Raw genomic sequence first — 7,939 nt, forward strand, 5'->3', positions numbered from 1 at the left:
ACTTGTGAGAGGTGCTGAAAGAAAAACAAAATGTGCAAATTATTCCAAGGTGCATCGTTTGTACTCACCAGGTGCATTGATTTTACACACTGCTGAAACACTTGATTGTCAGATATAGTAAATAAATGATGCTACCACATGTGATCGGTTCGTAACTCATCTTATAAAAGCTCTGGAAACAAGAGCCACTATATTAAGCTAGTCAAAAAATAGCCATCTTACTAATTAAATGTCATCTTAATGACTATATTGTGGGGATTCACCATAGGCACCACTGCAAATTCATGTGCCTGCATGCGAAAGTAATTAAATGGATCTAATGATTATGATACAACATAAATTAAACGTTGCATGCTTTATTTGAGCTTCGTGTACCGGTTGCAACTGGTTATAAAGCGACTCGAAAGCATTTCACAGTGGTAGTAACACTCTGAAACTCGTGATTTCGTAGGTCTGGCTAAAAGCAAAAATTGATAAAGCAACGTAAGTACTCTAAATTTATCGCATAACGTAAACACATCGCAAATCCGCGAGTCAGCTCAGTATGATGTAATGTAAACAAATCGCGATACGCGCCGCAACCTTCTACATCCGAACAACTTGAGGCAATACTTTACCCTGCAGGGCATGTGCAGTTCAATTCTGCTATTTTCGTCTCGTCGGTCAACATGCATCGTGATTTCGCGAACTAGGAACGCTGCACACTGCGGCTGGAGCGGCGACGGGCCATCGGCACCCACACTTAGGAGCTTCGTCACCTCGCCGCTAGGAGGCGACTCTGTTCGATCTCGAGGCCAATACCATCTTCGGCTGCTTCTCAAAAACCTGCGCGTGCTAACAGGATGCAAAACACTCCCTCTACCATTACCTTGGCCACGGTGGCTGCATTTCGATGGGGGTGAAATGCAAAAACAACCGTGTACTTAGATTTAGGTACACGTTAAAGAACCCCAGGTGGTCCAAATCTCCGGAGTCCCCCACTACGGTGTGTCTCATAATCTAAAAGTGGTTTTGGAATGTAAAACCCCATAATTGAATTACCATTACCTTCTCAATGCCAACAGTAATAAACCGCTTTATAGTTTAAATTTGGCGCTTCTTCAAGTCATTGTGCCCTCTGGCGGGAAGGTGCAAAACGATTTCCTCCTGTAGTGGGACTTCACCGCCCCTGTCTGACCTGTTTCAACTGCTTTAACGCACCACCAATGTTCTGACTAAGTGCCAAAATACATATGTTGTTAGAAGGGGCTATTCACTTGTTTTAGTCAGTTGAAACTTTTTGATCCTCAGCAGATATTCTGAAATATTATTTTCAAAAAAAAATTTCTCATTGAGTTACACTTGTGCGTTGCTGTGAAGTTCCGAAAGACAATGTCCAGAATTCCTGGACATGAAGATTGGATGATACCCAACTCCAACGTATGGTCGAATTCCTGTCGTGCCACCACCAGTTTTTCAGGCGACAATCGACGTGGTCGAGCGTGAACCAGTGGTCCAGTAGTAGTGATGTGGTGAAACACGTCGTGTTTTACTGGAGATTCCACTTGGCGCTGGTGTGTCAGATCAGAAAATTCGCTCACTATGGAAGTGAAACGAAGAGGGCCTGCTGGTTTGATCAGCGTAGGGCTGAGCGGCGTATGTCTTTAACGCTTGCCTTTTACATCGCTTTGTGAGGCAGGATCCTGTAACGCCCGGTTACGCACGTCGACTAAGAGTCTGAAGTGGCGCAGGAAATCCGCTCCGATAATGGTGAATTCCACGTCTGCTACTATGAAAATGCATCGTAGCGTTCTCTGCAGGCCCAGACTGACGGTTAGGCAGCGGTTTCCAAACGTGGCGATGGCCGTGTTGTTGACTGCTTGCAAAGGCGATGTGTTCGGGCGCTTGCGGTCCACGGGCGATCGCAGAAGTACGCTGACTTTGGCGCCTGTGTCGACGAGGAAGCGGAAAGCGCTGTTGCGGTCGGTTAAGAAAAATAATGACGAGCGACGTTCTTGCATGGCAGAAACGCTGGTCGCCCTCGGCGTCTGCCAGGGGCGTTTCCCGAGAACTCGCAGGGTGGTACGCATTTGCGTGCAGCATTGCCGAAATTGAGGTGGTACCAACATAGTGTTTGGCGTTTCATAGGCGACTGCGAAGCACTCTGACTGGTTGACCGTGACGGGGTGTGGAAGCCGGCCACGGAATCAAAGAGACGCGAGATTTCGTTCTTCATCTCTCGAAGCTGCCCATGTGGAGATGGTTTGCTTGTGACGGCCGCGACGAATGTTGGAGCTACCGCCATGAGCTTGTCGGCTAACTCGACCAGCTTGGATATATCGTTCTCATTTGAGGCAGTCATGACCATTCTGACGTTCGGGGGGGATTTTCTGTAGAAATATTTCTCTGAGCAGCAGGTTGTCAAGACCATCCACTTTGCTGCCCAATAATTGCTGCATATGACGCAGCAGCTGTCTTGGCGCTCTGTCACCGAGGTTGGCTTAATGGAGAAGCCGTTGTAGCCGTTGGCTTTCGGGGGGCATGATCCTGGGAATGAGTGTTGCGTTCAACGCCTCGTAAACGTTGTCTGCCGGTGGGGAATTCAACAGGTCTCGAATTTCGCTGGCAGTTGATGGCGGCAGACTGCTCACCACATAATGGTATTTCGTGGAATCTGCTGTGATGCGCCGTGCAGTGAATTGTGATTCTGCCTGAATGAACCACAATTCAGGGTCCGCAGTCCAAAACGGAGGCAGTTTGACGTCGACGCCGGAGAGTGTCGGAATTTCGGTGCCTCGAGGTGTGTCCATAGCACTTGGTGCTCGTCCGGGTCACCAATGTTGTGGGGGACGCGAGCGCGGCTGGAAGTCAGCAGATAGAAGCGAGCGATGCGTCCCTGAAGAACAAGCGACAACTGACTCTTTTTGCGTTCGTCCAGCCTCTGCGCATGGAGAAAGGAATAGAACAAGAGCGGACACTCGGCGAAAATTGGAAACAGGAAACACGTCACGCTATAGTATTGTAGCGAAGTGACGCAGCCGTTAGATATCAGACCCCGCGCTACACTCTCTTCGTGACAGTATTAACGCCGACCAAATGGGGCCGCGAGCATAGAAAAGAAAAGAATGTGAAATGAGATTAACAGAAATTGTGTTATTTTTTTATTCTTTCCCCGATAAAGTAAAAATATCTGCGTATAAATTAAATTAAGCTTTGCGGCTTACTTCCGTTGCCTAGCGACAGGTGAACCGGCGAATGACGAGCCAAATGTTTGCGTCATTCGTCAGACACACCGCCGAAGCGAGAGGGACGGGCCGCGCATCTGAGCGTTGGACTGTTCGGGCACCCGCCTGTGTGTTTTTCCATTTTGGGGTGTAGCCTGGTTTGGTGGCCTCCGGCGAATTATTGCGTTCCTTCGGAACTTCGACATGGCACCACTGCACTATTGCACTACGGCAAGGTGAGAAACTTCGTTCGACAGTCTGCGACGCATTTCAAGCAATTACGCTATACTGCCCGGCACCTAGGCTAGACTTGTGACCCAGTTAACGAAAAACAGCGTGGCCGTCGTGGAGCAGTTAATTTGAATTAATTAATCGTACTGGGAGATGTTTGCGACGCTTTCTATGAGCCCCTATATTATTTTAACTAATTTCGGTAGTATTTGGGCACGCTGTCGCACAGGGTGCTGTGACGCAGTTTGGCGTGTACTGAATTTTACTGCGACAAGTTTTTGGCGCTTTCTCTGACTGCCAACATTATTGAAACTAATTTCATTACTTTTTTGGGGTACCTTCCAAGCTCAGTGGGCGCGCCTGGCGCTGTGACGGGGTTAGCGAAAATCAGCTCGGCCGTGGTGCGCGGTTTCGCGCTTTAATGCATTGACAAGTTCATGTCGCTTTCTCTGATGCCATTGTTGAAAATTATTTTCGGTACTCTTATGTTACTTATGAGGCCCGCTCGCCGTGCCTGTTGTGACGCAGCGAAAAGCAGCTCGGCCGTGGTGACAAAGTTAGTTTGGCGCGTACTGAATCTTACTGCGACAAGCTTGTGGCAATTTTTATGTCCCCGCAACAATTTAAGCCTTCTTTCGGTACCCACGCTTGTCGAAAACGCGACGAGCAATCGTCACGAGTGATAACACGGGAGTGCGTTGCTTGCGCCTGCAGAACGTACGTACGTACATGTACACGGTCGTCCACTTCCAATTTGAACACGGCTCCGGGCGGTCGGCGTAGGTTGCCTCGATGCGCGCGCTCCACCTCCGCCGCCAGAGCATGCTGGAAAATCGCAGAATTCCTTCTACTCGCACTCAAGACAAATGCGTGGGTGCCGTTCAGAAGACAGAATTTTCGAGTTACTAGTTCCTGGCGCTTGAGCTCCTTGGCTTATCTCTTGTAGTACAAGAGATAAGCCAAGAAGCCATTACGTTTCAAAGCAAAGTCGGAGCTCGGACACACTGTTCGTGTGATTTACAGTTGATGATCGACGACGATGGTGCATTTCATCCCCGCAAGAAAACCTTTGCGGAACACATCTGAACAGCCTCGTTGAAAATTATTGACAGTAGCCTAAGTATCCTAACGTGATTATGTCAAAGCATTATGACATTGGTTATGTCCTGATACGTGACTTCAAAGATTGCCATGTGTCCTTCACAACTCCACCCTAATTTACCCTAGTCTACTTTGCTGTAATTTGAACCAGTCTTAATCCACTTTCCACTTTGCTATCATTTGTCCCAAGCTTAATTCACACCAATACAATTTATTGCACCTTAATCCACCTTTGTCTAATTTGTACCATCCTAATCCACCTTTATCTACTTTAATTAACTTTAAACCACGTTAATCTACCTTAATTCACTTTAAACCACCTTAATCCGATTTAACGCACCTCAATACAGTTTATTTCACCTACATTCACTTCACTTCCTCTTAAGTCACTTTACTAATTATTGCTTTAATCTTAACTGTATATTTTTCTGACGCTTATGGATGTCACTCATGCTGATGTCTTTTGGTGCCAGTCGTTGCCTAGAAAGCCGGCTTTTCTGCCTCATGGAACATCTAGCGCTTTCGCATAATAATTACGCAAGACATCGCGAACTGAAAACAGAATAGGTCACTTCCATATCCAGTGCTAAATAGTTATAGATTAAAATCATGTTCATTTTGTTTTCCCACTGAGCCCGTTTAATGACGCTGCTATCTTGCGCGTACGAGTGCATGATCACGTGGTCGTATTCCCATTACGCGGGATTTCTCACTTTTCAGGAAATGTAAACACAGCCCATTTCGTTTGAAGCCATTGTAGCAGAAATAAACACGGACAAAGATAAGCACAGGACTCCACGGACACTGCGTGAGTTTCTTACGATTCTGTCGACAATTCTGGGTTCCCTTCGGCACTCGCGTTATCCAGTGGTGGATTTCGATGTCCTGCCTAAGGGGATGCTGCAGACAGTGTGAATTAGGACACGGGAAAGTTGGACACACGGGGATGTTGGAAACAATATTAGTTGTAAGCGGGACTCATCCGCTGTCCTCCGCATGTTTTCAGAACGGGAGATATGGCTTCATGTAAGAGGTGGCCGCGACTGTGTGCTTTACTGCCTCCTGCCTAGTGCTGCCTATCAGAAAAAAGAAGTATGAACGAGCATTACCTGCGTTTTTCGGGACTTTACACCTATAAAAAAAACACAGGTGAGCAAAAAATTGACGTCGTATTTCTAGTCCTCTCATCGGATTTGGAGCATAAGATCGCCATGATCTGTCCGCGAATGCGTGCGTTAAAAGTAGGCAAGCGAATGTACAGCAAGTACATTGGTGCGTAATCACCAATGACGTCAGCGCAACATACTGGTATCCCAAAATGACGTCATATGTAGGGAAGCACACGCACACGCGCGGACTTTTTTTATATAACGAGGTGACGTCCGCCGTTTTTTATCTAATTTCTTTCAACTCTGTTTGTCTCTAATTATCAGACCCTATAGATATTGTTGATGACATAATTCCCGATAACATGCCATGGTAAGATGTGACAGTCGCGGCAGATATCTAAGGACCATGGTTGCCTACTGCTGGGGCGAAATGTGGCTAGCCTGAAGCCGTCGGCTTATATCTGGAGGGCGACTCCAGCAATCCCCTTGTTCCTTTCTCTGTAACTAAATGAATTCTATGATCTTGCGCAGTGGGGGGACAGTTGGGCTAGTTTCACTGTTGGCAATAAAGGGTCGCCATTTTCCTGGTAGGCAACAAAAAATTCGTTGACTTTTGTATATTTCTCTATCTTGCAACCTACAGATAGATAAATTGATGCAAATATTATTAAATTGATGCAAATTGATGTCGGTTCTATTGATTTCGCATTGAGGTGTTCTTTACTCATGACCAAGCGGTATTTTGTCAGTTTCCCAGGCGTGACAAATGGCGAAACTACGCAAAACGTTGAGATCTGAAGGGTCTGACGTGGGAGCAGATGTACAACGGCTACGGCCTCTTTGACCACTTCACAGACCGGGCCTAGACCAACCCGGCTAAAGCAAGGCTGGTGCTGTTGGAGTGGACGAGCGGTCACTGATTCAGAAAGGTAAACCAGTTATTAGTGGCTGCGAATATCTCTGCTTCTGTAGTTCATTATTTTCAGCAAGAAATCAATACACAACGCATGGTGTAAATGTGAAGTTCACATCGAGCGCTGTCTTTTCATGTCGTTCGGTTCCGTATTTTCTGCGCAGGCGTGAAGAGACAGCGTGTTTCTCAGATTCCGTTTATGAGATGCTCATTTGCTGTGCGCCATGTTCTGGATTATTGGCTATACTAATACCCACGTGACGCAGCAAACGTAATCTAATTTCCAACCCCGGATATTAGTTGACGTTGGTGCCGTGATCATTGTGCGCTGTCCCAGCGCGAAAGCTTATGTAAATTGAAAATTATGCCAATGACGATAGTAAAGAAAGAGAGGCAAAGAGAGCGTTAAACCTAGTTCTGTCCAATGAATGTTTTGCAGTATGCAAACTTACATTGTAACTTGATCCTCCCGTTCACACCATGCTTTCTGACCACTAATTCTCGACTCTGTTGACTAAGTCAAGCTAAGTCGAACATCGGGCAAAGAACATGGCGGAAAGCATGACGGGCACGTTCACTACCCTTGCTGAAGAAGAACAGGGACCAAGAGTTTGCTCCCTCGAAGACCTACGGCTCTCGTCTGTCTTGTCTGCGTCTTTTGTAGAAAATAAACTGTCTGTTTTCCGCCATCAACCGATGCGCATTCCTTTCACGGACAGGGCCACACCCCGTCCGTATCAGCTTGCAAGAACGCGCGTGCACATGAACACACACGCGTATCTAAGCCAATGAACAAGAAATCTGTGCGCTGAAGCGCCGCATCGTTATCTATAATTTACTGCTGTACATATGGTTCTATTATCGCGGCATACAGCTGTGTAGACCGACAAGTCGCTTCTCTTTGTTACCAAGCACACGTGTGAATTTTCAACAACGGCTTGTCGATTTGGTCTCACTTTGCTGCTCACATTTTTTTAGTAGCTGTCACGTTAATAGTGAGCCTACAATTGATTACTCGATATAATGTGGCAACGCACTTCGAAACAATGACGTAACACAGAACGAACATGAGCGCTGTTATACACACACACAGAGCTAGTGTTTGTTCATTATATGTTACGTAATTGTTTGGAAGTGCGCTGCCACATTACATCATGACTAACCAACTACCTCACGACAAGGACTTAAACAATTGATTACAATTATGACAGACGTAAAAGTTATGTCCGTATAATAGTTACTTTACGCAAACATGTTCACCAAATATGTTTTCAAGTGAAGAATGTTTGCAAGTAAACAAATAATTATTCATATTGCTGAAAAGACACCCCATGTAGGCATGAAGTCGCATAATGTCTTCACGTAATCATGTAAGGCTCTGG

General features: G+C 46.3%; 1 long non-coding RNA gene across 2 annotated transcripts; it reads left to right on the forward strand.

The window, feature by feature from the left end:
• Nucleotides 1–3,227: 3,227 nt before the first annotated feature.
• Nucleotides 3,228–7,250, forward strand: LOC135905031 (uncharacterized). Of its 2 annotated transcripts, XR_010565298.2 has the most exons (4): nucleotides 3,229–3,439; nucleotides 5,256–5,343; nucleotides 5,542–5,684; nucleotides 6,394–7,250. It is a non-coding gene; the product is annotated as an uncharacterized lncRNA (long non-coding RNA). The 2 variants fall into 2 exon arrangements; XR_010565299.2 differs by lacking the exon at nucleotides 5,542–5,684 and having other exon boundaries at nucleotides 3,228–3,439.
• Nucleotides 7,251–7,939: the final 689 nt, after the last annotated feature.

This window comes from Dermacentor albipictus, chromosome 6 (assembly GCF_038994185.2).
Source record: "Dermacentor albipictus isolate Rhodes 1998 colony chromosome 6, USDA_Dalb.pri_finalv2, whole genome shotgun sequence".
Taxonomy (NCBI): domain Eukaryota; kingdom Metazoa; phylum Arthropoda; class Arachnida; order Ixodida; family Ixodidae; genus Dermacentor; species Dermacentor albipictus.